Below are 8,734 nucleotides of genomic sequence, written 5' to 3' on the forward strand. Positions count from 1 at the left end.
GGCTTCTTAGCATCCTATCCTATCCTATCCTATCCTATCCTCTGTGGTTTGGGGGACCCACTACACTGGAAAATTTCCTCCTTTGTAAACATTTCTGAAAGGATGGCCAGCATGTTTGACATGTCTCAAGACAGCATAAGTGAATTTTTCCAATTACTTTGCTATTTCCTTTTTTTAGGTCTTTGAAAGACCTTGAAGATCAATACATCAGTAAAAAAATAAAAACTTAAAAATCAGTCTTTTAGAATCTATGTGCTAAGGCTGTGAAAATTGGTATTTATGTGTTTAATATAAAAGTGTGATTGATATGTTGGAGAATAGCTGAAGTAAATGTGGCTGCAAGTTACTAGTCAAGTGTTTTGGTGTTGTTTTATTTGATAGTAATTGTACAGGAGAGGTGCATATATCAGTGACTTTGTGGACTGTTCTCACATGGTCTTCTTTTCCATACAGCCCTTGATGCAGTCTCAGTGAGGGAATCTTATGCTTGGTTTTCTTAGAAATGTTCCAATGTCTACATTTTGCTACCAACATTTTAACTTGTTTACTGATGATATTTCAGGACCAGTTTAGTTTTTTGGTTTTGTGTATGTGTGTTCTTTATGTGTGAAGTTAGAACCACTATTATAAGACAAGAACATGCACCAGGTGAATGCTATTTAATGCTGTTCAGAAAACTCTGAAACAGTTAAAATTTCAAAGCTCAGGCTTTTGCCTCTGAAAGCTGAAGAGGGGGATTTTTTGTATGTACTATCAAATTTTTAAAAATTAATTTGAAAGCCCTTAAAATCTTTAAGGTTTTGTTTTCAGAGGCGAAGAAGGTAGGTCAGTGCTTTAACAATTACCTGCTGCACTTTTTATTAATAATAGAATAATATTAATAGTGTCAAAATAGTGAAATCTGCACTTTTGCACACATGAATGTATATTGATGAGTGTTATCCGATAATTTTGGTGTGCACAGCTTCATTTATATTGGTGAATGGGAAAACTCAAGTAAATGACATTGAAGCCCCTTGGACAGCAATATTTGTTGTACATCTTCAAAAAGAACATCTGTACAGGAAGAAATGGCAAGCTGAGGAAGACTTTACCCTACATTTAATATAGAAGTCATTTTAGATATAAGGCTGAAGATTTCTTTTTCTTTTTAAGCTAACAAATAAGCCAAAGTTTTTGTTTCCCACTCCAGGATTCTTTATTGTATTTTTAATCTATTTACCAAAGGCATTTTCAAGTGTCCTAGTTGTTATTCAAATGATGAGTCCCTGAGGTTAGAATTCTCTCTAAGTAGTTTTTTAATGCTATTTACCCAGTGTATTCCTGCTCTAATGAAAGCAGTAGGTTTTATATCAAGACATGCCAGGTTCTGGAGTTAATTGATTATATTCTCTGTAGGAAACTTTGAAGTAAGAAACCTGATTTGTCTCCATTGAGAATGGAGAAATGGGGGAACTTACTGACACTGTTAGAACACTGCAGTGTATCTGTAGGATACTTTGTGGTCTTCAGTGATAGCCCAAAAGTGCTTTTGGTTATTGGTGTGTTTAATGACATACACAGGAAAGCAAGGAGAGACTTCACAGAGTTATTTAATGGAATCAAATAATGGTTCTAGATGGCTATGAAAGGTTAAGTATTTTTAATCAGACTCTTTTGTCAATGCTAAACAAATAAAAGTCAATATTTAATATTCTCAGAGATAAGTGAGGTTTTGAATAATGCTCAAACTACTCTACAATAATGTAACTCAATCTGAGAATGTCGATGGCAAGATTGTTTGTTATAAGTTTTAGCAAAGTGTATTGGTTCATGATGGTCATAGTTTTGTGGATTAAAAAAAAATAATTTAACCAAAATATTGAAAATTAGTTTCTTGTTTTTCAAAAAACTGTGAAAATTGTACATGATTTATAATAATCTCCTGTGCTGCAGAATGTGCTATTAAAGAAACGATATTGTTCCATGTGTAAATACTGTAGAGAGGAATGGAGAAAGAATCATAGAATATTCTGAGTTGGAAGGGACCACCAGGATCATCGAGTCCAACTCCTGGCCCTGCACAGGACACCCCAGGAGTCACACCCTGTGCCTGAGAGCATTGTCCAAACACTTGAACTCGGTAAGACTTGGTGATGTGACCACATCCCTGGGGAGCCTGAAGAGTAAGCTGCATCCAGGAATTGGAAGAGCTTGAGGGAAAAGAAATCAGTGGAGCCCTTGAGGCACAGAACTAGCAGAATAAATATCTTTTTCCTTCCCCCTCTTGTTTTTTTTTTTTCTTTTTTAACGAAAAATATGTTAATTTTAATTTTGGAGAATATCATTATTACTAAACCAGATGAACTTTTCCTGTATTTTGCTCTAAGATTCAAAGTTTTTTGGATTAATTTTAGATTTAAAGTGCTGTTGGAGACAGAGATGCTCAAAGGAGCAGAGGATGAGAATCATCCCGTTTTATCATGAGATAGGAATGAGTATGGAGATCATCCTGTGTCCTGAGACAAAAGGATCATACTTTTAATGATTCACCCCATTAGTATTAACTGTTTCTAAGACAGACAACTTTCCTGATTCTATGAGCTGAATGCCAAAATCTTTGTGTACAGAAAGAAGCATCTCATACACCTTGGAAAATTGAGTAGTAATGGAGAAGCTAATCTGGAAGATAGGACTTGCACAGCTTTCCTTTGCAGATGAACTAGGTCTAGTCTCAATTAATGAACCACAGTCAAGACTGAAAAAGCCTAGTGGCTCATCTTCTCCTCCAGGCAACTTCAGTCTTTCACCAGTCTTGCAATATTGCTGCTTTGGTTGCTTTGAAAGCCTCCTAATGGCTCAAAAGCCAGGTGTTGACCCATGGAGTAGTAAATCACTTTCCACAAAGGACAAACTAGGTCTGTACACGTGGAGGATAGGTTTGATTTCATGTCTGCATATCTCTGTTGTTCACTTGATATATCCAGCAGGAAAACTCATTTCTTCATCTGCTACCACCCAGCCACTAAAAGGCATCTGTGCTTAGGGTCATCCATACAGGGACAGTGATCATCTGCTAAACCCTCTAGCTTATTTGTGACTCTCTTTATGATGACAGATACATTGTAAAAGTTTAAGTGGCCTTGAGAAAAATGTAACTTTTTACAGTAACTGTTTTTGTTGCATTTACAGGTATTTAAGATAGCCATATAGCCATAGCTAGAGGAACGTTTAGAGAAATGTTTATAGCCATTTTAGAGAAATGTTTCTTCTGTTTTTCTTTGCTTCTTATGAATTTCATTATGCATATTTTGATGGGGAAATGCCCTCTAAAGCTGAGAGAAAGTCTTCCACTCACATGGTAGATGTCCATCTACATCTTTATGCATTATTAATGTCATAGAGTCAGCAAGGGCTTGTGGTTCTTTGTTTATAGGGAAAGAGATTGAAGTTTAAACTCTGTAAGAATTTGTCTACTTAAGGTGAACTAGGTAATGGAATATAGAAAAAGAGTTTAAAAGCTTGCCCAGCTCTTGGGATTTGGAGCTACAGTATGAAGGTTTTCACCTCTTGCATGAATAAACTGACGTAGAAGGAATTTAAAGCATGGACAAGCTTCTTCAGCACTTTAGCAATGGCAATTACACTCAGCAGATATATTAAAGAGATCCCAAAGCAGCAGCATCTGCTGTAAACTCCTCCTTTTGCAATATTGCTACATAGTGGTCCCTGTCCAGTAACAGCTGATGCAAATTGCAATGAAGATTCTGTCATATTCAGGCAAAGATCAAATTTGGTTTCTTTTATAGGAAGTCCCCATGAAACATATCAAGATTGTTATCACAGATTCACAGCTGGGGATAGGGGGCACCTCTGGAGGTCACCTTGTCCAACCCCTGCTCAATCACAGCCACTGAGAGCCAGCGTCCCAGGCCATGCCCAGACAGCTTCTGAACAACTCCACAACCCCTCTGGGCAACCCACTCCAATGCTTGGTCACCCTCACAGTAAAAAAGTGTTTGCTGGTGCTCAGAGAGGTAATCCTGCACTTCAGTTTGTGCCCACTGCCTCTGGTCCTGTCACTGGGCACCCCTGAGAGGAGCCTGGCTCTGTCCTCTTCACAGCTGCCTTTCAGACATTTATATGCATTGATACAATGCCCCTGAGCTTTCATTTTGGGAGCTAAATAGTCCTTTTGTAACAGAAGAAGTGCTCCAGTCTCTTAATCATCTTCATGGCCCTTCATTGGACCCTCTCCAGTACGTTCATATCCCTTTTGTCCTGAGCATTCCAGTACTGTACACAGTACACAGGCAGCCTCCCCAGTGCTCAGCAGAGGGTAAGGAATTACCCCCTTGATCTGCAGGCAGTTCTTTCACTAGCACAGCCTGGGATACCACTTACCTGCTCTGCAGCAAGGACACATCGCTGGCTCGTTTTCTGCCATAAGCACTGCAGGAACATCCTTTCCGCTACTGTGATATTCAAATCCTGAAGACATTCCTGGAGATTACTGGTGCCTGAAGCACACTATCTATTTTGAGATCCACTGGAAAGAGAAATACCTAAGGTCCACAAAACTATTGTCAGAGATTTAGAAAATCAAATTGTTGAGGAGAAAATTTGCTTCACCTTCTCATCGTTTTCCCTCCACGGACTAAATAAGACTATCAATGCTTGTAGCAGCTTTCCATGAAGACTAGAGTGATGAAATTGTCATGTCATACCTATAACAATCAAAACAAAATGTAGAGCAAGAAGATTTCCATTAGGACTCAAAAACTCTTTAGAAAGACAGTGGAGCCTAGGAACTTGATTGTAGAAAGGTTTTTAGAACCACTTTAATTGGATATTTTTCATAAGAGATAAGATAAAACAGACAGGATGGGCAGCTAATTTGTTCTTGGAGTTGTGATACTGACCACATTATGATAATGTGATAATTTTCTGGTCTTTGGGCCAAAACCCAGGAATGCTGTGTCTTTCATGATTCTAGATACCAAAGTCCTGGTCCCTAAATCCTGACAGACCCATCCACTCCCAAAGGCAGCCCTTTTACTGCTGGACAAAGCAGTCTGTAAGAGTGCAGGAGGGTCAAATAAAGGGATTTCAAACCACATATAAAATGCATTTGAAGTCGAAATAGGATATATCTTAATCCACTTTCAACTCCAAATGTTCTTTAAAGAAATTAAGGGCCTAGTATAGGCTTTTTCCTATAGTTAGTCATGTGAAGGTCAGACAGTGTTTGTTTTTAATGCTAAATGCCTATCCTCTGTAATTTTACTTGGCTTATAATTTTTATTGCACTTAAACAAATAAGGTAGGCAGAATAATTAGATTTAATAACAGTTAGTTGCTGCAGCAAATGTTCTAAGAGTTTACTATTCAGATGTGTAGATTGCTGATGTGAATTTTTCAGGAGTTCAATGGAAAAAATTCAGATGTCTTATGAGATCCAGTAAGCAAAGTTATCATGCTGAGTTAAAATGTAATTCTGTTTTACAAAAGTACTACAAGCATTGAATTCATAACTCTTGTATTTTTAATCTCATCTGTAAAGACATTTCTGGGCCCGTCCAAATTCCTTTGGAATTTTGGATTCTTTCTAGATTACCTTTTTGAAAAAGAATGATGGGTAGCTTGCAACTTCTGGATATTTGACTGCAGAGCCAGAAACAGAAAGTTTCAAACTCTCTTTGAAACATTTGGCTGTTCTTTCATCTGGAAAATGCTACTGACACCTCTTGCCCTGAAAAGAAAAATTCAAGTGCAGAAAGAAGTGGAAAACACTCTGTGAACCTGTGAATTTAGAAACTTCAGCCAAGCCCTACCAGGGATGAAGAAAATGCCAAAATTAACCCATCAACAAGGAATCTTGAAATACCACCCTAAATGCAAACTTAATCAAAACAGGAAAGGAATGCCATCTAGAAACTTAAACCAAAAATTTCACAACAAAAAGTTTTCACTCTACCATATCAGAAATGCCCAAACTTCCACAAAGTTGTTTTTATTTGTTATTGCTGTTGATTTAATGTGGAAGACACTTGAGTGCTACCACCTCTGACCTAAAGTTTTATTGTGGCACTGTGTCTACTGCTTTACCTTGGTGAGTTTTAGAAATACAAAACAGGGATCTCTTCTGTAGTATTTAGCTTGTTTTACTTAATTTTGCCAAGCCCAGAAGGGAATTTAGCAAATGGCATTATCTAGCTCAAAAGACTTCAATTTAAGATTATAAATTTTGCTGTGAAATCTAACATTTTATAATGAGTTGGAGGAGAAGACGCCAGACACCATTTTCTATTTCTTACTAAGTAGGATCCTTCAATAATATATTTTAAAGAGAGTAATTTGTTTAATCCTGAGAGACAGCTACGATAATCTAAGGTCATTTAAGTGAAAAGAAGCTGCAGAAAAAGTTAGAGCAGCGCCACCTGGGTCAGAGCAAACATTTAAAGAAGTAGTGTGTTAATACTTTAAGAATTTATTCATGCATTTTTTATAACTTCTAGCTTTTGTAGTTGAATGTAATGAATGGATCTCCAAGAGCTTGAGTCATCATGCCCGTAGCTGATGCCAGTTTCCAGGCATTAACTTTAATTATTGATGCTTTCCCTAATAGACCTGATGGCACATTTTTAAAGTAAAGGTTCTGTCTTACTGAAGGCATGCCCTGCTGCTGGGCACACTGGCAGAGGGGAATGTGGAGTTTCCACCTGCTCCTTCAATTAAAGCTTTGGTCCTCGGGCTTTGTTCTCTAATTACTCGGTGTGTGGCTGTCACCTCTGGGCTAGGCTGTGTTTGAAAAAGTTTGTAATTGGAAGAAGTTTGTAATTGGAGGAGCAAACCAAGCATGAAGGGCTTGAGGGATCTTTCCAAGCCCATGGAGTTCCTCTGGAAGGCAGCACAAAGCTCTGTTATGGCTCCACCATGTTATTGAGCAGCAGCTTCCAGATCGATGTAAGCATCCCAGGAATTTTCAGTGACAATGTTTTGTGCTTCATATTTTTAAAACAGTGTCTTTTTAGGAAGGTAGCTGGGTGTTACTTTCATGACATTAAGAAAAAAAAAGAGGGTAGTGAAAGGTGCACTCAGGTGTTAGATTCAGAGGTAAATTTTGAGTTAAAGAATTCCTGGCACAAGTTGAAACTGAAGTTATACTTCATTTATAATTTTACTTAAATAAGTGCAAACTCATATTTAAATCCATTCTTCACCAGCAGCAGAGTTCATGAGGTGAGAAATAGACAAGCAGTGCTCTTTCTGAAGAAATGACTGATAAAATGACTTAACAAAATAGTTCTTTAATAAGACACAGTAAAAAAAAAAGGATTATAGATGGTGACTAAATTCCCTTCAGATTCTGAGCACACAGCATTCTTTCAGCACCAGAGAGACCCCAGATGGATATTCCCATGCACTCTGTATCCCCTTCATGGACAGAGGCTCCTTCTTTCTATACATGTGACCTGTTATATACCTTTCTTACAAGAAAATAAGACATAAAGGATATTCAGGTGAGCGCTTCTTCCTGTACTTTCTGATAAAGGCGGGGTTGTGCAGGTGATGTAATTGCTGGTACTGAATGGGTGCTGCCCACAGGCTCTGGTGTTGCAGTGGGGTGGCTGAGGTTGTCCTGCTGGACATTCCTCAAGCAATGTGGCTCAGCACAGCCTGGCCTTAAGGCCATGCTGGGTGTGCAGCACCTCAGCTGCCAGCTCAGGTTAATAAGTCAGTGTGGGTCACTGACTCCTTGATGCAGGACAGTCTCCTGGTCAAGATGGACACACTGTCCTGCCTGGAATAAGTTCCCTTTCATTTTGAGAATGAATGACCACACACAAGCTTTCACCAGCAAGGTTCAAACTGAGTTCTGTGATTTGAGTACCCTCACAAATGAAACCTACATCTTGTGTGTGAGATGCCTCTCTCACTTTTTCATTAATAAAAGCTATGAAAGGAAATGAGTTACATGTGTAATTTGTTGTGTGAGATCAGTCAGACACCAGTGTAATTTTGTTTTAAAGTTAAAGCATGAAGAGAACAATAATAATGAACTAAATAAGGCAGAAGAGCAGCAAAATAGATTGAAAAGGGAGGGGACATTCAAGATCTTCAAAAATTTAATCCTGACATTATACTCTCATTTTTAAGAGGCCTTTACATACTGTACATCTCTCTCATGTTCTATAAAATGGAGTAACTATGTCTTCTTCTTCTGAAAATTGTTGATTTTCAAACCCTCCACGGGTACATCTGCTCTGCAGGTGGTGGCTGATCTCTGTGATTCCACATTGCCTGGAGGGCCAGTGACACATTGTGAGTGGCCACTTTGTTCCCAGTGATGTGTTTAGAGAAGTTTGAACAGAAAGAGAGTGGTTTGTGGCATGGGTGACTGCACAAACTATTCCCAGCCTCCCTCATTCTTCTTATCTAGTGTGGATATTGGCCTCACACAGTTTATATCTGTCGTGCTACTTTCATGTAACAATGTTATGTTATCTTGTTTCTTATAATCATCTTTGAACAAGCACCCTTTATCCTAATTAACAGGTCCCAGGAACCTGACACCAGCTTTTTTAGCATGAGATTTACTGATATTTTGTTTCTTACTCTTCACATTTCTCGAGAGCTATCACTTCAACATTTTTTCTTGCAGGTTCACAGCATGCACAGAATATTCTGAGTTAGAAGGGACACAAGGGTCATTAAGTCCAGCTCCTAAATAAATGGCTCACATGGGGATTGA

The sequence above is a fragment of the Molothrus ater genome, chromosome 4 (assembly GCF_012460135.2).
Source record: "Molothrus ater isolate BHLD 08-10-18 breed brown headed cowbird chromosome 4, BPBGC_Mater_1.1, whole genome shotgun sequence".
In the NCBI taxonomy this organism is placed as follows: Eukaryota; Metazoa; Chordata; class Aves; order Passeriformes; family Icteridae; genus Molothrus; species Molothrus ater.